Raw genomic sequence first — 21921 nt, forward strand, 5'->3', positions numbered from 1 at the left:
TCAACTAAACAAATGAATAATTAAAAAAAGCATTTAGTGTGTGTTATGTACCAGGCACTGTGCTAAGCTCTGGAGATACTAAAAAAAAAATATTGAAAGAGTCCCTGTTCTCAAGGAGCTTATATTCTAACAAGGAAAGACAATACCTATATGGGAGTGGCGATCAGAGAAAGGTATTTCATTCTGGGAGGTGGGGAGTAGAGGTAAGGAAAAAGATACACGGTTACAGGCAGATTGTGAGGTGGCCTGACTGCCTGACTGTATGGGATATGAAACTAAAACATGGTCTGGTGTCTAGAGTCAGCCAGTAAATATAGTGAGCTAAGTGGGCTAGTTTGTATAAACCCAATCATCAATCCCCTGGGTTGGGCCCTAGGGCTCCAAAAATAAATGACTTAACTTATCCAGGGCCAGGGGCAGGGAATCCAGAAAGTCTAATGTGGAGGTTCAGGTCTCAGGAGTGGTATGGAGGGTATCAGATCAGGTGGTGTCAGGTCAGGAATGGCAGGCTGAGTTAGATGATGTCAGTGGACGGTTGGATGGCATGGGAAGCTACCAAGAGTAGAAGGGCCCAGAGACAGCTGTGGTGTGATGGAAAATTGGCCTCAGAATCCAATCTCTGACACAGGCATACTATGGAACCTTGGACAAATCACTTAACCCCTTTGAGACTGAATTTCAGAGCAAGTACAAATCTGCATGGGAAGAGACTATTTCCTCCTTAGTCTTTCCTTACACCAATGAAATCACAGATCCAATTTGTTTTAAGTGAATGGGTATTCTAGTATCCCTACTTGACATGGGAGTTCCGCTAGTTGATTGTCCTTTCTCAATGTGCAGTCCTGGACATTGGGGGCAAATTGTGACAGTCCTGAGTGTTTGGCCTTAGGGTGAGACTTCATGGTCTAGGTTACTTGGGTATAAACCATCAACTCATCTGCAGAATCCAGAGGAATTGCCCTAAGGCAAATCTCTTTAGGTACTTTCTGTACCAACATTTTATTATTTGAAAACCTTAGAAATTAAGATAATAGACATCAGAGAAATGAATAAATGGCATGGCTGTTTCAAAAGACCCCTCCTCTCCATCCCATCTGCATTTCAGGCCCATTTCAGGCCCAGTGGATTTCTTGCAGAACTGTATACTGTGGGAGAAGCCATGTATGCAAAGGAAATTTCTTCTAAGCCAAAATGTCCTTCCAGAGTAAATTGAAGATGCCTTCTATTGTTGGAACTGCCCCTGGAAACAAATTTGATGTTTTGGAGAGAAAAAGGCCATGTTTCTCAAGGTCCTCCTGTGCTTATTTAAGGCCAAATAAACTGCTAAATGTTGGGAGTTGAGGGCTGGAAGGACTTCAACTTCTATCTTGTTAAAAGCTGAAGTTAAACAGTAAATTTTCTTCAAGCTGAGGCATTGTGTTTGTACTTAGAAACAGTGTTTCCCTGTAAAGCACTTAGCACGGAGGAGACAGACGTGCTTGGAAAAAACATTGGAGTAAAAGGCTGGCTGATTTATTTTGATTTTTACTTATTTCATTTCAGAATCCTCTATCCCATTGTGTGCAGTAAGGCCAAACGCATGCCTTCCATGTAAATAGCATTTGGCGGGGAAAGGGCCTGGGGACAGAAATAGGTTTAACTTTGGGAATGATAGTGGAAGGTAGTTTGTGTATTTTAAAGTGATTTAAAACATGCTTAGGCATCCTGAGATACGGCGTATTATTTATGCTAATAAGATGAAGGAGGAGGAGGGATCTGGAGAAGAGAAGGGATAGGGGTGTTTGAACGGAAGGGCTCTCTTTGGGTTTGCTCCACTCATGAAATGATGCTAAGGTAGCAGGAGGAAGCTCTGAACCCTGAGGAAATTAGACTATGGAGGAATTTCAAAGGAGGCTCGTGACATGATCTTATCCTAGCCCTCTGCCCCATTGTGGGGCTGCTGGCAAATCAGTAATGGTCAACACATGTAGCCAGGTTTGAAAGGGATGTGGGTAGGGGTAGGGGGAAGGGGTGGGGTGGGGTTGGGTGGAGTGTGGGCAGCCACAGAGTCCCCTGCAAAGTTTGGCTGGAGATCAGTTCCAGTTTTCACCAAAAGATTCTATTTCCATAGTAGTTTATATGAAGCCACTTGCAAATGACCCAGGGATGTTGGGGACCCCATAAGGAGCCAAGGAGCGGTTCTAGACAGACTAGTTGGAGGAGTGGAGGGCTGGTAACCCATATGCCCTACCTAGGCTACCACAAGGATTAGGATGACAGGAGAGAGGCTGTGCCAGGCTGATAAATACAAGTGGGACAGTTATGTTCACCTTCAAATGGCATTGCTTTGGAGACTCAGGGAGCAGAGTATCACTCAGGGACTGCCGCTGCAGTATCCTAACATTCTGCCAACTTGGGATTTTCAGGGAAGCAGTGCCAGGGTCTACAGAATTTCATTGCCCTCTCTCAGGCTGAGATTGCTTTCCTGGACATTAGAATTTAGGAGTAGGGGTAGGCACTTAGGGCACAAATATAGGAGTACATAATGAAGGATGCTCTTCAGTATTAGTACTTACAAATGTATAGGCTTTTTAATTTTCAGTTTTAAATATAGTTATTGAGTTCTTACTTTTTATTGATGTATTTTGTTTTCGTATCACCTTCATCTCAGAATATACCCACCCCACCTAACCAGTAAATTATACCTTGTGACAAAATTTAAAAAGAAAGAGAAGGGAAAACAGTTAAGAAAATCAATCAAGGGGCAGCTAGGTGGCGCAGTGAGTAGAGCACCAACCCTGGAGTCAGGAGGATCTGAGTTCAAATCCACACTCAGAGACTTGACACATGTACAAGCTGTGTGACCTTGGGGCAAGTCACTTAACCCCAACTGCCCTGCCAAAAAAAAATCAATCAATCTAGAATATGGAATATTTTATACCCATTGTCTCCTACCTCTGCAAGGAAGGAAAGGAAATGCATGCTTTTCCCCTCAGCCAACAAGTATTTTTTGAGAACCTACTCTGTGCCAAGCACCATGCTAGGCACTGGGGATACATACACAAAAATGAATGAAACATAGTCTTTGTCCTCAAGGACAATGGAGGAAATGATATGCAGGTATATAAATAGACATAAAGATACACAAAATAAATACAAGATAATTTGAAGGAGGGGAACAATAATAGCTGAGGGTATTAGCAAAAGTATCACATAGATGGTAACTTTCCCTGATACATTAGTATGTCTGCTAGGATGAGACACATCAAGTGTTTTATATAGCACAGTAAAAGCTCAAAACTTCTGGTGGACAATAACATACAGAGGGCATGGTTTTCAAACCTTGCCTGGGGCACACAAATACCTTGTCCAGTCTCTGGTGAATGTGTCTGGGCACAGCGGAGGCTCAGTTCAGCATCACCATGGTGAAGTCTGTGGCCACATGATCTGCCTAATGGAGACAGCCATTATTCCAGGTAGGGCTTGTCCTCAGTAAAAACTTTGAGCAGATGAGAGAAAAAGAGCTTAAGGTCACTTTGAATTTTGCTATTCTGTACTTAAACAATCCCCAAACATAGTTGTCCACCCCCTTTTCTCTTTCAGTTGCCACCCAACTCTACTTTCACGAGCCATTATTCGAATACTTAATGCATCTTTATTTGTGAGCTTTGTTCTAACCCTCCTCTCCTCTTACCCGTATCCCTTTTCCATTTCATATTATATTATCCCTAGGAAAGACATAAGGGACCGTCTCAGAGACTATAAGCCCTAGGTTGTTTTTTTAAAGGCTAGCAAAGGTCATAGATCATCTTTAGGGCAGAAATTTAGAGCTCAGAGGGACCTTTGGGGTCATCCAGTGCATTCCCCTCATTTTACTAGTAATAATGGTAGTAGTAATACTAGTAGCATTTACATAGTATTTTAATGTTTGCAAAGAATTTTACAAACATTATTTCACTTTATCCTCACAACAACCTTGGGAGGTACGTGCTATCATTATCCCCGTTTCACAGATGAGTAAATAGTCTTACAGGAGTAAAAGCACTCACCCCAGAGTCCCTCAGCTTATATGTTTCTGAGGCAGGATTTGAACTCAGGTCTTCCTGATTCTAGGTTGAACACTCTAACCAAACTACACCACCCAACCAAAAAGTTTAATTAGTTGGCTCTGAAGGTTTCTTCCACCACTAAAGCTATATTCCTGCTCCATAGCACTGAAGATAAAGCATTAGGCTAGTGAAAATTAAGAAAAAAAAACCCACAGCTGCCAAGAGGGGAAGTATATTGGGGTTCCATGTAGAATTCCAAAGGCTGAATTCTGCTTTTGTCACTGGCTTGCTGTGTGATCATGAACCAAGTGACCTAGTCACTGCAAAGAAGCAACCTAGAGTTGTTCCAAAGTATGAGTGGCTCTGTTGGGAGATAGTGAGTTCCCTCTCATTGGGGTTCTTTAACCAAAAGCTGGATGAGTATGTTATAGAGGGGCTCTTTGCCCAGTTACAGTTTGTACTCAGTGGCCACTGAGAGCTCTTCCAACTCTGAAATCCTATCATTCTGTATTTTCATTCTTCTCCAGCGCAGTTGCTCAGCCATTCGTTTGTTTGTTCCCTTCTTTATTTTTTCCCCAGGCCAGTCCTTTCTGGAAAAGCCTCCCTACTAGTCTGTCAGCATCCCATAGCTTCTGGCAGGAGAATCCCCTGAGCGTTGCTGCTTCTTCACCCAGGGAAGAGGGAAGGAGGCTCAGGTGTTGTCAAGGAAATAGCTATCTCTAACTTTGGGACATATTCATCACTACTAAAATCCTTTGATGTTTTCTATACTTTAGACCACTGACATCTCTGCACAGTTGCCTAGCACAGGAAACTTACCTGGGGGGCAGCAAACACAGCACAGAGGAAACAAGACCAGAAACACACAATGGAAAGCCCCAGGAGCAACCAAACCCTGCAACCACATTGGTACAACAAAGATTCTCCCTGTCTCCTCTCTCCCTCCTCCAAAACTGTAAGGTTCTATACAATCAAGGATCATCTTAAAACACCAGGACTGAAACCTTGCTTCTGGTTGTTTTTGTGCAAGTTAGTACCTGCCTATGATTGCTTCCTTCTTAGCTACTCCTCCCTTACACTTTTATTGACCTGCTTCCCTTGCTGTGCTAACACAAATGTTCAGCATTCTTGACTATCATTTCTTTCATATCTGCCTTTCATTCAAGAGGATGTGAAGGTAAACCAGAGAGGCTCACAGGAGTGATTCATTAGGGATATCAGGTGGGCAGAGCTAGCCTGGCGTTCCCCAGTTTAAAAGTCATCAGGTGATCCCTGTTCACTGGGAGTAACAAATTATGGTAAGCTCTTTGACCAGCTCAGACTCTTCCTTCAGCCCACTAGCTTTGTTGACCTTTAATTTGACTTGAAAATGTTTACCCTGTCTCCATGCCTGGCTCTTCTTGTATCCCTACAGCCACTCATTGCTTGCTTCCAGCCCCACATGGATTCTATGTCAAAAACTTAATATGGATCTCTTCTACATTGTTTGTCTCAGTCTTTTATCTCGAGAAAAAAGAAGTGTATCAAATTTAGGACCATAGCTTTAGAGCTGGTAGGGACCTAAAAGGCCATTTAATCCAAGCCCGTTTTATGAATCAGGAAAATGAGGCCCAGGGAAGTTGTGACTTGACCTAGTTCACACAGGCAATAAGCGTCAGAGGCAGGATTTGAACTCACAGCCTCTAATTCCCAAGCCAATATACTACAATCTTACTATTAGTAAGTCTCATCCCACTGCTTGACCCTCACAAGGTGGCATCAGCCAGCCAACCAATCCTGGAAACTCAGTGTCATACCCTAAGAGATCATAAATACTGGAGCCATGGAATACTTCTGTCATCTCATGCTTGGGTCCCTCCTATTATGTGGAGATGAGGAATGAGCCCTGGACCTGTAATTTCATTGGTAGAGGGAACTCCATGTACCAACGCAGGCCAACTCTTTCCTCTGTCTCCTTTTCTGTTCTCAAAGAGTCACCTAAAGTGGAAGTGTTAAATACGAGGAAGTTAGGTGGCAAAGTGGATAGAGTGAAGGAAGACTCATCTGCCTGAGTGCAAATCCAGCTTCAGATACTAGCTGTGTGACCCTGGGCAAGTCACTTAACCCTATTTGCCTCAGTCTCTTCTTCTCTAAAATGAGCTGGAGAAGAAAATAGCAAAGCACTCCACTATCTTTGTCAAGAAAACCCCAAACAGGGTCATGAAGAGTTGACATGACTGAAACAACTGAACATAAATAGGGGCTGCTGCCAAGCCAACAACACTCCTGTGTGTAGCCCAAATCATATTAGAGAGTAACTGGAAATATTCAGCAAAAGACGTAAAAACGCAATAGAACACAGATAATGTCAATATGTGGTTTTCTAAGTCAATATGCGGCCTGCATGGATGCTTATGTGTGTTTTAGTGACCCCTGAGTTTGACACTGCTCTAGACCCTAGGCTCTAGAGCAGGGCTTCTTAAACTGTGGGATATCCCCCATACAGGATCTCAAAAAACTTGGCAACAGTAAAAGTTTTCTGAATGCACAACAACCAAAATTGATTCAAAATCTAACACACAATGAATCTAAGGTGTTTCTGGCAGCACTTGCCCACACCTTATTGCTCAACTTCACTGCAGCCTTGGTTCTGAACACAAAGCATGCCCACTTTGCTCTGCTCATGCCCCCAGGCCATGAAACATCAACAAACATCTTTGGAAAAGGGGACACAAGAGGAAAAAGTTTAAGAAGCCCTGCTCTAGAGCACTGAAAGTTTGACTTGCCCAGGGTCACACAGGCAGGCAGAGGCAGAACTTAAACCCAGATCTTCCTGACTACAGGACCAGCTTTATCCTCTCAGCCACATGGCCTCCAACATCTAGCAGGATGCTCTAGAAGGAGCACTAGCTGCACAGTCAAAGGACCCACATTCAAATGCTGACTCTGCTGCTTACTACAGATGACTTTAGGCTACTCTGTAGGACTAAGTTCAAAAGATTCATCATATCCCTCAAGACAGGGCTCAAAAGTAATTTACTTCCAGAGAACTCCATCCTATTCATATGATCTTTACTCTCCTTACATCTAGGCTTTTGCGCATCCAGTTATCCTCACGTTATTTTAAGTTGTTTAGGCTCTTCCCGGGTAGCAGCTGTTTCTTTTAGTTCTTATTTGTCCCATCTTCTCTGCCCCATCCCTACCCCAGACTGTTGCCCTAGGACAGTACTCCACTAACAGTAGCCATTCAATAAACTTCATCGACTTTATTTGTAAATGCTGCTGGGGGGAAAAATCATCACTGAGTGCCATGTAATAAGAATATGGAGCTGATTGAAAATATCCTTGTGTTATGATAAAGAAAACCCCACAACATAGGATCATAGACTTAGGGTAAGAGGTCATCTAAGCCAACTACTCATATTTTACAAATGAGGAAGCTGAGGCCCAGGTTGAGTGACTTGCCCAAGGTCGCAGAGGGAGTAAGCATTAGAGATTCAAACCCAGATTCTCTGACTCCAGACCCAGCACTCTTTCTTTCTACTGTAAGATGAGGCATCCTAATATCACACAAGTAGTTGGAATTGCCTTGAGGAGTGGCAAGACTAGCCATTACCACTGACCTTGAGACAGCTCAGTGTCTGAACCCATAATTGTGTTGAGGCTGAGTCAGGCTGCCTTTGCTTGGAACAAATAATCACTTCCCAAGCCCTGCCCTCACTACCGTCTATTCCTAATCCTACTCTGTGTCCTTTAATGAGCTATTTGTAAACTTGAATAATTTTCCTGCCTCATCCCTAGATCTGCTATCTCTCTGGTTAAAATGCCTGCCTTTAACCTTTGACTGTGTTAGAGCATCCTCTGTGGCTTTTCCCGACTGATGTTGTTTTGAGGCCAGGACTTGTCTCTTCCAGGCCTGCTGACTTGCTTATTGAATGAACTCACAACTATTAATCTCCCAGCTAATTTGACAGGGGAGGCAATGGTTGCACGGTGGCTATAGTTAGGACTGGGCTTTGAGTTCGGAAGAGCTCCATTCAAGTCTTGCATCTAACACAAACTAACTGTGTGACTATTGGCAAACCCTTTGACCTCCCTGTGCCTCACTTTCTTCACCTGTAAAATAATGGCCTCCCTCTAAAGTCCTAACTTGGATTAGAGGGTCTCTAAAGTCCCTTCCAGCACTAAATCCATCATCCTATGATCTCTGTGCCCCTGGCAACTCCCTGAGACTCTCAATAATAGATCGGTTGCCAGGCTGCACTAGCAGAGGGAGTGTCTCTACCAGAAGTCTCTTACACTGATGTAATCACAGATTCAGACACCCCACCCTACCCCATAAAAATATATATAGCAGCAGCTCCTGCCTCCTGCCTCCTTCCCATCTCTAATTCCCATTTGGTGCTATTAGGACACAAAGGACCCCCCCCCCCCACTATCCTTCCAGTTTCAGAGGTTTCCAGTGCTAGTTTTGATAGGGAGTATCCTGAGGAGGATGGGAGGGGGGTGGCAATGCTGGATATCAAGGTAGAAGAGAGTGTAGGCAGAATGTTGGTCTGGGTGTAAGAGAGCCCTTTGAGACATTCCCACTGCAGTAGGACACAATCCAAAGCATTGCTAAACAGCTGGAATGGCAGCTGATTGCATCTGCATTCCCCCCAGGGTCTTTAAGGGAGCCAGATAATTGGAAGCAAGCTGGCTTATCTAGGATCAAACTGACCTGTATGTTGTGGTGAGTGCAGCTTGTGGTAAGAAGGACCAATACTGGCAAGAGGAAGCAGTTCTGTGGGAGGAGGGGAGAGGGCAGGTGAGGGGGGAATGAGTGAACCTTGCTCCCATCAGATCTGGCCTGAGGGGGAATACCATACATACTCAGTTGGGTATCTTACCACACAGGAAAGAAGAGGGAGGAAGATAAAAGAAAATACAAGGGGGGGGGGATGATGGAGGGGAGGGCAGATGGGGGTGGAGGTAATCAAAACAAACACTTTGGAAAGGTGACAGGGTCAAGGGAGAAAATTCAATAAAGCGGGATGGTTGGGGAAGGAGCAAAATGTAGTTAGCCTTTCACAACATGAGTATTGTGGAAGGGTTATACATAATGATACATGTGTGGCCTAGGTTGAATTGCTCGACTTCTTAGGGAGGGTGGGTGGGAAGGGAAGAGGGGAGAGAATTTGGAACTCAAAGTTTTAAAATCAGATGTTCAAAAACAAAAAAAGTTTTTGCATGCAACTAAAAAATAATATACACAGGCAATGGGGCGTAGAAATTTATCTTGCCCTACAAGAAAGGAAGGGAAAAGGGGATGAGAGGGGAGGGGGGTGATAGAGGGGAGGGCTGACTGGGGAACAGGGCAACCAGAATATAAGCCATCTTGGAGTGGGGGGGGAGGGTAGAAATGGGGAGAAAATTTGTAATTGAAACTGTTGTGAAAATCAATGCTGAAAACCAAATATGTTAAATAAATAAATTTAAATTAAAAAAAAAAGGACCAATACAGAAGCTGTTTGAAAATGTCCCTCTGTTACTAAAAAAAAAAAAAAAAAAAGAAAAGAAAAGCCCCCATACCATAGGATCATACATTTAGAACTGTTAGAACCTTAGGGGTCATCTGGTCCAATCCCCCTCATTTCACAGATGATGAAACTGAGGCCAAGGGCAAGTTATTTTCCCAAAGTGACAGAGGCAGTAAGCACTGGAGACAGGATTCAAACCCAGATCTTCTGATTCCACACTCCTTCCCACTATCACATCTATCAGTTGACTTTGCCTTGAGGAATATCAGGACTAGACATTACCACTGACCTTGGGACAGCTCACTGTCTGAACCCACAGCTGTGTAGGTTGAAACTAAATGGGGAAGAAGTGACTAGTTTTCCATTGTGAAAGCTGTTTCAGGCCACCTTTTCATGAAGCAAACTGTCACTACCCAAGTACTGACCATCTACCCTCTATCTTCCATGTTGCTTTCCTAAACCTACTCTACATCCTTAAATGGGCTGCTTGGTCACTCACATCAAATCAACAAGCATTTATTAAGTGTTCACTATGTGCCAGGCACTATGTTAAGCCCTAGGGACTCAAATACAAGAGCAAAAAAGAAAGATACTACCTGCCCTCGAGAGCTTATATTCTAAAACCAGAAGATAACGCATAAAAGGAACCCAAAAGTAGGGAAAAATGAAGGAGAGGAGGAGGTGCAGTGAGGATGTCCAGAGAATGAAGCACAGCTGGTCTGGGCCTTGCCTCAAAATGACATCATTTTCCTGTCTCATCTACTGTACATCTACAGGATGTACAGTTCCCTATCAACACTACGACAGTCACATTGTGGCAGCTTGGACTTTTTGCCCTGGTGTCATCACTGTGGGATATGTTGTGTGTGGGATGGGGGATGATGGTGTTCTCTGGTACCCATGTTAGTCCAGAGCCAAGGCTCAGGCTCCTTCATGGACCACATTAATAATGCATCATAATTGGAGAAAGAAACAATGATTTAAATTATGGTTCAGTCCAGCCTAGGCCTCCTATTCCAAATAAAACATCTGAGCTCACACACCTGATTACCTATAATGGAAATGAGACGGAATGCTTTGACCTTGACCTTAACTTCCTGCCTGTTCTTTTCCTGGATGTAGATCTATGGCTAAAGGCAATGCTTTGGCCTAAGAGCAGCAGCCTCCAGAGCTTGGTGATGCCAAATTTACATATCCCAGGTTCTTCTGGGATACTCACAGTTGTGGGTTTTCAGCTGCTCGACAGCACCAGGGAGGCCCTCACTGGAAAGAGTGAAAAGAGAAGAGCTTTCTGGATTCTTTGTGCTTGTGACCTGAGAGTCAGGCATCGCCAAACAGGGGTTATCACTCTCCAGCTGTTAGTTGAACCCTGGCTTCTAGTTTCAATTTAAAACCCCAAGAACCCAAACTAAAAACAACAGGAAGTTCCTCCCCAGGCCCATCCCTCACACATGCTCAACCCAACTTCTCTTGCTGTTCCTCTGCCTTAGAAAACACTCTGATGTTCATATTACTCAAAAGCTTTTCTGGGGTTAAATATGCCTTTAGTCACTGGAAAAAAAAAAACAAACCTTTAAAAACAGATGGTGAGTGATATGAAAACAGTGGGAGGGCACATATCAAAACCAAGCCAACTGCTTCCTTCTCTGCCTCTCTTGCCACTTGAATAGCTATTAGTATCAAAAGTTAATTAATAATTGAAGAACAAGCAGCCATATTGATTTTACCCTAAACCAGAAAGATGCAGACAAGAAGGGGTGGCTTAGCTTGGCTTGCCGCAGGTAGAAATGAAGACTCAATTGGCAAAAGTAGGTAGTAGGGTGAGTAAAGGGAGAGAGGAAATGCCATTGGTCAATAGAGAAACTATAACCAGTGGATTTCAAAGGCTGAGATGTTCCTTTCTTTCAGACTATTTGAGATTCTGAACTGCTAGGTGGCACCTGGAGAGCATGACAGGCCTAGAGTCAAAAAGATTCAATCTGGCCTCAGACACTTACTAGCTGTGTGACCCTGGACAAAATACTTAATCCTGTTTGCCTCAGTTTCCTCATCTGTAAAATGAGCTGGAGAAGGAAATGGCAAACCACTCCAGTATCTCTGCCAAGAAAACCCCACATGGTCTTACAAAGACTCAGACTCAACTGAAATGACTGAACAATACACAATTTAAGAATCACCCTCTTAACAAACAATTTGGGGGTCAAGGAAAGCTATGTTAGTTACTGGAGAGTGGGATTCAGACAGGCATGGTCCCTGCTTTAGGACAAACATTAGTACAAAAAAACATGTTGAGATTGTAAGAGCAACAGAAGAAAAACACCCAGAAAGTGCACTGGAGCCTCACTACATTATTTTGGCAAAAATGCTAGAGATGAGGCTGCCTTCTACTGAATCTTTTTTTACTATTTCTGCTCATTGTACTTGGATGGGATCCAAAATGGCTCACAGTGGGATAATACTTTGAATTTGGAGTGTGCTTATGGTTCTACTGGTTATAAGGGAACTCCTAGTGAGAGAGTTCCCTCCACCAAGGCAACTTAACAACTTCTCTACAAATTTTAATATTAACAGGTTGCTTAGGGTCTTAGGGGTACTGCTCAGGGTTACACAGCCAGGATGTGTAAGAAATAGGATCTGAGTCTTCCTAGCCCCAGGGCCAGATATCTGTCCACTATGCTGATATTGTCAAACTCAAAAATGGGGGCCACTAAATCATATATAAGAATCCCTGTAGGCCACATATTGACTTAGAAAACCATAAGTTTACATATTTCTTTTGTGTTACACATTAACATATTAAAATCAGAATAGATTTTTATCTTGTTTGGGCTGCCTTTAGGAGTGTTGCAAGCAACAAAGGAGGCCTTGTGTTTGACAACTCTATACTACACTTACCTCTCAAAGAGAACCATGACATCAGGGAATGATGACATGAGTTGCAGTTGACTTTGATTTGAGTGAAGGAGGGCTGTGCAAAGTCACCAGCCTCACTTTCTCCTCCAGAGCCATCTGGCTCCAGTGACCAAATATTCACCAGGATGACTGGAGATGTCCCAGGATGCATTTTGAGACCCTGGCCCATTTGGACTAAGGTCTTTTCAGGTTTTCACTTTGAGTGAGGTGATGTCTGTTCAGTGAATAAGCCTCTTTAAGAAGTGAGTCAAGGGGGGTGGTGCCAAGATGGCGGCTGGAAAGCAGGAATTTGCATGACCTCCCCCACAGGCCCCTCCAAAAACCTATTAAAATGGCTCTGAACAAATTCTAGAACTGCAGAACCCACAAAATAGCAGAGGGCTCCAGCCCAGGACAGCCTGGATGGTTGCTGGGTAAGGTCTATCACACGGAACTGGGAGCACAGTGGAGCAGAGCCCAGCATGAGCCTTACCTGGACCAACCAGACCGGGAGCTGGGCAGAACAGGCCCTAGCATCCTGAATCAGTGAGCTGTGGCAGTTACCAGATTTCTCAACCAACAAACACCAAAGACAACAGAGAAGAACTGCCGAACCCACGAAATACCAGAGGGAAGCAGGGCTCCAGCCCAGGACAGCCTGGATGGTCGCTGGGTAAGGTCTATTGCTCATGGAGCTGGGAGCGGAGCAGAGCCCAGTGTGGGCAGCAGCAGGACCAAGCACACCGGGAGCCGGGTGAAACAGGCCCTAGCGCCCAGAATCAGTGAGCTGTGGCAGTTACCAGACTTCTCAACCCACAAACACCAAAGACAACAGAGAAGGTTAGTGGGAAAAGCTACAGGGGAGAGAGTGAAAGGAGTTCCTGGTTTGGCCACTGCCCCAGAGGCAGCGAGGGTGGTGCAGCTACAGAACTACAGCGGCAGTTGCTTCTGGCCCCAGGCCCACCTGGTGGGAGGAATTAAGTGGCAGATCAGAGCAGGATGGCAGAGCCTGCTTAAGATCTGAGTCGCAGTCCAGGTTGGCCATTCTTGGGGGAGGAGGAAGTCTGGTATGGCAGAGCTGGCTGTATAGAAATAGCTCTGAAAACAACAGCACATCACCCCAAGCTTGGAACAAAGTACTCTCTACTCTATAAGCAGTCATACTCCAACCAAAAACTCAAGGGTCAAGTAGTTGGCTGGGAACATGGCCAGGCAGAAAAAATGGACTCAGATTCACACTCAGACTTTGGAATCTTTCTTTGGTGACAAAGAAGATCAAAACATACAGCCAGAAGAAGTCAACAAAGTCAAAGAGCCTACATCAAAAGCCTCTAAAAAAAACCATGAACTGGTCTCAGGCCATGGAAGAGCTCAAAAAGGAGTTAGAAAACCAAGTTAGAGAAGTAGAGGAAAAATTGGAAAGAGAAGTGAGAATTATGCGAGAAAACCATCAAAAACAAGTCAATGACTTGCTAAAGGAGACTCCCAAAAATACTGAAGAAAACAACACCTTAAAAATAGACTAACTCAAATGGCAAAAGAACTCCAAAAAGCCAATGAGGAGAAGAATGCCTTGAAAGGCAGAATTACCCAAATGGAAAAGGAGGTCCAAAAGACTACTGAAGAAAATACTACCTTAAAAATTAGATTGGAGCAAGTGGAAGCTAGTGACTTGATGAGAAATCAAGATATTATAAAACAGAACCAAAGGAATGACAAAATGGAAGACAATGTGAAATATCTCATTGGAAAAACCACTGACCTGGAAAATAGATCCAGGAGAGATAATTTAAAAATTATTGGACTACCTGAAACTCATGATCAAAAAAAGAGCCTAGATATCATCTTTCAAGAAATTATCAAGGAAAACTGCCCCGAAATTCTAGAACCAGAGGGTAAAACAGAAATTGAAAGAATCTACTGATCACCTCCTCAAAAAGATCCCAAAAAGAAAACTCCTAGGAATATTGTTGCCAAATTCCAGAGCTTCCAGATCAAGGAGAAAATACTGCAAGTAGCCAGAAAGAAACAATTTGAGTATTGTGGAAACACAATCAGAATAACACAGGATCTAGCAGCTTCTACATTAAGGGATCGAAGAGCTTGGAATATGATATTCTGGAAGTCAATGGAGCTAGTATTAAAACCAAGAATCATCTACCCAGCAAAACTGAGTATCATGCTCCAAGGCAAAATATGGATTTTCAATAAAATAGAGGGCTTTCAAGCTTTCTCAGTGAAAAGACTAGAGCTGAATAGAAAATCTGACTTTCAAACACAAGAATCAAGAGAAGCATGAAAAGGTAAACAAGAAAGAGAAATCACAAGAGACTTAAAGTTGAACTGTTTTGTTTATATTCCTACATGGAAAGATGATGTGTATGATTCATGAGACCTCAGTATTAGGGTAGCTGAAAATGTATGTGTGTATAGATATATAGATATATGTATATGTATGTATATATGTATATAGACAGAGGACACAGGGTGAGTTGAATATGAAGGGATGAAGGGATGATATCTAAAAAAATTAAATCAAATTAAGGGATGAGAGAGGAATATATTGAGAGAGGGAGAAAGGGAGAGAGAGAATGGGGTAAATTATCTTGCATAAAAGTGGCAAGAAAAAGCAGCTCTGTAAGAAGGGAAGAGGAGGCAGGTGAGGGGGAATGAGTGAATCTTGCTCTCATCAGATTTGACTTGAGGAGGGAATAACATACATGCTCAATTGGGTATCTTACCCCACAGGAAAGAAGGAGGAAGGAGATAAAAACGGGGGGACGATGGAAGGGAGGGCAGATAGGGGGAGGAGGTAATCAAAAGCAAACACTTTGGACAGGATCAAGGAAGAAAACTGAATAAAGGGGGATAGGATAGGAAGGAGAAAATATAGTTAGTCTTTCATAACATGAGAATTGTGGAAGGGTTTTACACAATGATACACATGTGGCCTATGTTGAATTGCTTGCCTTCTTAGGGAGGGTGGGTGGGGAGGGAAAGGGGGAGAGAATTTGGAACTCAAAATTTTAAAAACAGATATTCAAAAAAAAGCTTTTGCATGCAAATAGGAAATAAGATATACAGGCAATGGGGCATAGAAATTTATCTTGCCCTACAAGAAAGGAAGGGAAAAGGGGATGGGAGGGGAGTGGGGTAACAGAAGGGAGGGCTGACTGGGGAACAGGGCAACCAGAATATATGCCATCTTGGAGTGGGGGAGGGTAGAAATGGGGAGAAAATTTGTAATTCCCACTCTTGTGAAAATCAATGCTGAAAACTAAATATATTAAATAAATTAAATAAGTAACTTAAAAAAAAGAAGTGAGTCAAGGGATGGCCCCTTTAATCCAAAAAAAATAAATCAAACTGGGAGGGGAAGACCCTCAGGGTTGCTGGCTAAAAAAGAAACAGTTACTATTTACTATTTGCATTCCCTCTATACTAGGACCTATTGTTGTCCAGTCTATGAGCTCCAGAGTGAATTGGGTTTAAGGCTTGGTCTTTGAGAAAGAAATCTAACCAGTAAACCCAAGTTAATGAGGCAGCTCTTAGCTGCCAACAAAATGTAACTTCTTTTGGGTAAAGCACCCTCAGGAGATGGAGAGGGAGGAGGAGACTGAGAAGGTGACAGAGATAGAGACTGAGACAGTTTTTGGATTAAAGGGGCCATCCCTTGACTCACTTCTTAAAGAGTGCTATTCACTGAATGGACATTACCTCACTCAAGGTGAGAATCTTAAAAGGCCTTAGCCTAAAAGGACCAGGGTCTCCCATTGCATCCTGGGCCATCTCCAGTCATCCTGATAAATATCTGGTCACTGGACCCAGGTGGCTATGGAGGAGAAAGTGAGGCTAGTGACCTTTCATTGCCTTCCCTCACTCAAATCAAAGTCAACTGCAAGTCATGTTATCCTCCCCTGATGTCATGGTCCTCTTTGAGAAGGAAGGACAAACACAACAACAACAACAACACAACACTTACTCTCACATGATACTTTAAGAGAGTAAAAATGTTGGGAAAATGGTTTTCCAAACACTCGGCTCACAACATGGCATTGGTACCTCTGTTTTACAAAAGAGGAAAGGGAAGTTCAGAGAGAGTGAGTCACCCACAGTCACGTATCTAGCAAATGGCCAAACCTGCATTTGAACCCACACCTGACTCCAAATCTGGGCTCATTCTTTTCAACCACACCACGGTGTTATTGTTTGCAAATCGTGGCTGGAACAGGTGGACTGAATTCAGTCCTTATTTGGCATGCCTGTCAAGGACAAGCATGTATCTGGGATACTGGGAAAATGGATTGGTGATGAGAATTCTTCATCCCGACAGAGTAGGGCTTCAGAAGGCAGCTTTCTGTGTATAAATAACATAGGCATGTATGTGTGCATGCGTGTATATGTATGTATATATACACATATATGTATTGCACGTAAGGCTTGCAAAATGCTTTATATATATTGTCCTATTTGAGCCTCACAACAATCCCTGTGAGGTAGGGGCTATTATAATCATCCTCGTTTGGCAGATGAGGAAACTGAGGCAGAAAGGTTAGATGACTTGTTCAGACTCAGTAAGTATATGGGTTAGGATTTGAACTCAGGTCTTCCTGACTCCAAGTGCCACTCCCTATGCGCTACCCATATGGTTACCAATAAGTCAAGCCAATGGGACTAGGGTAGTTAGATAATGCAGTCGATAGAGCGCCAGGCCTAGAGTCAGGAAGACCTGAGTTCAAAAACTACCTCAGACACTTACTAGCTGCGTGATCCAAGTCACTTAACTCATTTTCCTCAGTTTCCTCAACTGTAAAATAAGGATAATATTGGGTTGTTGTGAGGGTCAAATGATATAATAATTCTTAGCACAGTGCCTGGCATTTAGTGGGCACTATATAAATGTTGGCTATTAAGTGATCATTAAAGGGAAGAGCGAGAAATGGCAACTGGACTGATGACTGGGGCCCCCGACCTCTGGCTTTAGGATTAGAATATCTTACGGCTTCTTCACCTGCCCCCAGCTTCTTCATCATCGCGTACATTTCTTCGCTGTCTTCTTGTCCCTGGTACTGTTCAAAGCACTTTCCCCAGTAAGTTAAAAAGGCATGGTCCTTGACGGATATTCCTCTATCAGGCCAAGTCCCAGGAGGGAGATATTTCAGGCCTCAGCAGCTTGGAGCAGCAGCTGCAAGGGGGATGAAGCCTTCAGTTAAGTAGGAGATATAAACTCGAGTTCCCAGAACCTGGTGATTTGTCTGGTTCAGAGCTTTTCCATCTTGGCCTGTCTGGCCCTTGGGGCAGTTAGCATATGTGAAGAAGACTTGTCTGTCTGGCACTTACCATGCAAGCATCCTTTGCATTTAGAAGTTTTTTAAGAACTTGATATTCCTGGCATTTCCCCTTTGGCAAAAAGCTTTAAAAGTGATTCCTTAATTGTTGGAATGACAGAGATGGAAGGAACCTTAGAGATAAATGACCTAGCATTATAGCAGTAATAGATGAGCCTCAGTTTCTGTCCCTGTAAAGTGGGCTTAGAGGGAAAAGGAAAGGTGGTGAAGAAGGTAGTCTCTAAAGCCCCTTCCAGCCTATAAGCCTTAACTAATCCTCCCATTTTTACAGATTTTAAAAAACCTGGTCTCATATCTAAATGATGGATAAAGCAGTTGAGTTTTTCCAGTCCTTCCAAATAAGCATGTTATTCTCCTAATACTAAGAAGGTGCACAAACATAACACAACCTATTTTGTTGTAGTATATTTTTTCACATTTCAATTTACATTATTTAATAGTTTGAACTGGCCTCCCAGTGGGAGAAGATATTCTCAATGGCATGCAATTTGGAGAAGGAAGAGAAGCACCCTGCTGGCTAAAGGAAGGTCAGGAGCTTTGGACCTTGCCAACCCTCCAAGATATAACTGAATTACTCTGAGTGCAGGTGGAATGGGGGAGTGTTTGTCAAGCAGCCCCAAAGTGTCTTTATCTCGGGGCTAGGGGAAGAGTCTAAAGAGTCCAATGGGCTATTTGAGTGTTTTATGTTCAATATTTGTTTATGGGCTCCAGTGAGTCCTGTGTCAATCAATCCATCCACTGGATCTTTTTTTTTCCCCTGGGGTGGAGGAAATAAAGGCTATTTCCTACCTGATTGTTATATTGAACACTGGGTACCTATATAAGAGTGGGGGAGACAAAAGTCACGTATGAGCTTTATTCAAATTTTCCTGGAGTTTTATTCAGGAGTGGAAGCAATGAACCAAAGAAAGAACCTCTTGAGATCAAGAGTTTCTGATCCTCTTAGGATGAATCCCCAGAATGGAACCTGGACTGTGTGAGCCCACGGTAGACCTGGGCTAAACATCTGTAGCTGTTAAAATGTGCAAATAACACAGTATATTAGAATGAACAAGGTACCGTACACATCTATCAGTCAATAAGCATTTATTAAGTGCCCACTCTGTGCCAGGCACTGTGCTAAGTGCTGTGTTGGGGTGACAAAAAGAGGCAAAAGACAGTACCTGACCTAAAGAAGATCTGCTAAATAAAACCTGAAAACTTGCTGGATTCCTTCCCCTCCCCCACCCCCCATATTCTAAAAATGTGCCATAGAGGTAGGTGGATAGTTAAAATGCGTATGCCATCCTTGCCACATTGTACCCACCCTCACACCTCACTTCCCAGCCAAACTAGTCTGCTTGGTGCTCCCCAAACACTACATTCTATGTCCCGTCTCTGGGACTTTGCCCAGTATGTCCCCCGTGCCTCATTTCTGCCTCTTACAGTTGCTAATTTCTTTCAAAACTCAGTTCAAGTGCTGCCTACTATAGGAAGCCTTTGCTCGTTCCCCTACTTGTTTAATTTGTCCTTCCAATAGAATGTAAATTCCTCGAGGGCAGAGGCTATTTAATTTTATCCTCCACTCAGCTGTCGAATTGATCTTCCTAAACACAGCTCTAACCATGTTGTTGCTGCTGAGTCATTTCCCAGCCTTCACTACTCCATGTGGGGTTTTCTTGGCAAAGATACTAGAGTGGTTTGCCATTTTCTTCTCCAATTCATTTTACAGGGAACCGAGGCAAATAGGGTTAAGTGACTTGCCCAGGGTCACACAGCTAGTAAGTATCTGAGGCCAAATTTAAACTCAGATCCTCCTTACTCCAGCGCCAGTGCTCCACTGAACCACCTAGCTGCCCAGGACTAACCATGACACCCTCCTATTCAATAAACTCCAAGTGGTTCCCTATCATCTTCCGGATCAAATAGAAAATCCTCTTTGTCACTCAAAGTCCTTCATGACCTGCCCCACCTCTACTTTTCCAGCTTTCTTACACCTTACCCACACCCACGAACTCTACAATCCAGGGGCACTGGCCTCTTTGCTGTTCCTCATGCAAAATGCTCCCTCTCCTGATGCTGGGCATTTTCACTGACTATACCCCATGCCTGGGATGGTCTCCTTCCTTATCTTTGCCTCCTGGCTTCACTGGTTGTTTCAAGACCCAACTAAAATGTTATCTTCTATGAGAAACCTTTCCCAGTCTCCCTTAGTGCTAGTGCTTCCTTCCATTGATCAATTTATCCTGTATGTAGATTTCTCATACAGTTATTTGCATTTTGTCTCCCCCATTAGACTGTGAGCTCCTTGAAAGCAGGGATTGTCTTTTGCCTTTCTTTTTGTCCCTAGTGCCTAGCACAGTACTTGGTACATAATAAATGCTTAAAATTTTTTTTTAATTATTGGCTGACTGACTAAAGTTGTCTTCCCCTTGCCTTCATTTTCTCACTACCCTCCCACACCTCAACTTGTTATGGTTGGGCTTCTGCCGCTGCCACTGTAGGAACTGATCCTCCAAGGTCACCTTATATATCCGAATGAAATAAGAAATCCAATGGTCTTTTTTCATCCTCATCCTCTTTGATCTTCTGCAGCTTTGGATTCTGCCGACCAGTTTCTACCACACTGTCCTCACTCAGCGTCAGACAAAGCATAGTCTCCTGATTCTCTACCTACCTCACCAACTGATCTCAGTCTCCTTGTGGGCTTCTCATCCTTTTCCCATCCCCTGTTTGTAGATGTTTCCCCCATAAGTCTGCTGTTGACTCTCTCCTCTTCTCTCCCTACACTGTCTCCCTGTGCGATCTCGTTCAGTCCCCGACTGTACAGGGCGTACCTAAAGTCTGGGCACATAGGCAATTGACGGCAACGTGGAGTTATTGCATGGAGTTCATGGGAATCTTACAAAGCACATCAACCTTTGCATCGCAAATGAATTGAAGATGTTATTTGTTAATATTCCAATTAAATAAAATGTTGTTGAAAGTTTCATTCATTTCTTGAAAATGTGCATTTTTGCCTATGTGTCCAGATTTTAGGAACACCCTGTAGTTACCCTTGGATGCAGAAGACTCCCAAATCTGAATCTCTAGCTGTGATGTATCTTTGGAACTCTGGAGCTAATTTACACCCGTCTTCAGAATGTCTCATCCTGGACCTTCCACAGGGACTACTACTATGTGTTGGCATATGGTAAGTACTTTACAAATGCTTATTGGCCAAATAGTACCTTCACCCCTAAGCTTGCCCATTCCTCTGCTTTGGCTCTTTTTGTCTAATACCACTTTTCATTCAGTCTCTCATATTTATAACTTTAGGACTATCTTTGACCCCTCCCTCTTCCTCACCCATTAATCACCCATCACATCCAATATGTTACTACAGAGAAAGAAAATATGTTCCCAACTATGTACCAAGCACTGTGCTAAGAGCTTTATAAATACGATTACATTTGATCCACCCAACAATCCTGGGAGGTGGATGCCATCATTATGTCTATTTTGCAATGAAAGAAACTGAGGTAGATAGAGGTTAAAGTGACTTGCCCAAGGTCATGCTCCTAGGAAGTATTTGAGGCTGGTTTTGAATTCAGGACTTCTGGGGATGGATTTGAACTAGCTGACATATCCTGGAGATTACATCTCTGCCACATGTGTCCCCTCCTTTCTCTTCTCACTGCCACCACCCTAATTCAGGCCCTCATTACCACTGGCCTAGACTATTACAATCGCCTCTTTATAGAATTCCCCATTAGAGAGCTGACAAACAATGTGAAGTCTTGGTCTGAGATGTTGACAAGGAGGTCCTTAAAGGGAAAGAACATGGTCAAGGTCATGCTTTGGGTGAGGGGGAACTGGGATCAGCATGCTTCTGATGCTACTAGCAGCAATAGAAAGCTGAGTATCTGGACCCCGAGGTGTCCAGTGTTTTCTATTACAGCCCAATATATTATTTGACAAAACAAGAGCAAATTGTCACGGATTATAGTGGGCTATTTAGCTCAGGGAGGCAGCCTATCTACCAGGCCGCCTCCTGCAAAATGAAGTAGCTATTTTTGCTTTGGGCGAAAGACATTTGTTTGGCTGCTAGATGCCTCCAACTCTTTGAACAATGCCTCTGCCTTGGGTCCCCTTGGTCAGAAATCTGCAGCCCCCAATAAGAATATATGACTTGGG

Source organism: Trichosurus vulpecula, chromosome 1, assembly GCF_011100635.1.
Source record: "Trichosurus vulpecula isolate mTriVul1 chromosome 1, mTriVul1.pri, whole genome shotgun sequence".
Taxonomy (NCBI): domain Eukaryota; kingdom Metazoa; phylum Chordata; class Mammalia; order Diprotodontia; family Phalangeridae; genus Trichosurus; species Trichosurus vulpecula.